The sequence below is a fragment of the Mobula birostris genome, unplaced genomic scaffold (assembly GCF_030028105.1).
Source record: "Mobula birostris isolate sMobBir1 unplaced genomic scaffold, sMobBir1.hap1 scaffold_1597, whole genome shotgun sequence".
NCBI lineage: Eukaryota > Metazoa > Chordata > Chondrichthyes > Myliobatiformes > Myliobatidae > Mobula > Mobula birostris.
This window is the reverse complement of record NW_027274639.1, coordinates 39,372-40,534: the sequence shown is the minus strand read 5'-3', so window position 1 is coordinate 40,534 and position 1,163 is coordinate 39,372.

Here is a 1,163-nt window from a genome sequence, read left to right as displayed (position 1 = left end):
TGGGACCTTGTCAAAAGCCTTTTGAAAATCCAAATATACCACATCCACTGGTTCTCCCCTATCCACTCTACTAGTTACATCCTCAAAAAATTCAATGAGATTCGTCAGACATGATTTTCCTTTCACAAATCCATGCTGACTTTGTCCGATCATTTCACCGCTTTCCAAATGTGCTGTTATCCTTGATAACTGACTCCAGCAGTTTTCCCACCACCGACGTTAGGCTAACCGGTCTATAATTCCCCGGTTTCTCTCTCCCTCCTTTTATAAAACGTGGGGTTACATTAGCCACCCTCCAATCCTCAGGAACTAGTCCAGAATCTAACGAGTTTTGAAAAATTATCACTAATGCATCCACTATTTCTTGGGCTACTTCCTTAAGCACTCTAGGATGCAGACCATCTGGCCCTGGAGATTTATCTGCCTTCAATCCCTTCAATTTACCTAACACCACTTCCCTACTAACATGTATTTCGCTCAGTTCCTCCATCTCACTGGACCCTCTGTCCCCTACTATTTCTGGAAGATTATTTATGTCCTTTTTTCCCCTTCCTAATTAAGCCATTTGTCCTCCTCTGCTGAACTCTGAATTTCTCCCAGTCCTCAGGTGAGCCACTTTCTCTGGCTAATTTGTATGCTTCTTCTTTGGAATTGATACTATCCCTAATTTCTCTTGTCAGCCACGGGTGCACTACCTTCCTTGATTTATTCTTTTGCCAAACTGGGATGAACAATTGTTGTAGTTCATCCATGCAACCTTTAAATGCTTGCCATTGCATATCCACCGTCAATCCTTTAAGTGTCATTTGCTAGTCTATCTTAGCTAATTCACGTCTCATACCTTCAAAGTTACCCCTCTTTAAGTTCAGAACCTTTGTTTCTGAACTAAACACAAAGTGCTGGAGGAGCTCAGGCAGCATCTATGGATGGAAATCAGCATTTTGGGCCAAGACCCTTCATCGGGACTCTTGATACACACGTATCTGAAATATCAACAAGCAAAGACAATAGAAAGTAGTGTGAAATAGGGAAAACCTTTGACAAAATTTAGTTCAAGGCTTTAAAAAACCTACCAAACAGAGCCCAATAGTTAAATACAACAAAAGCAATAAACATTCTCATGAATACAGACATTGACTTTTTTAATGAAAATATTTTGTCCT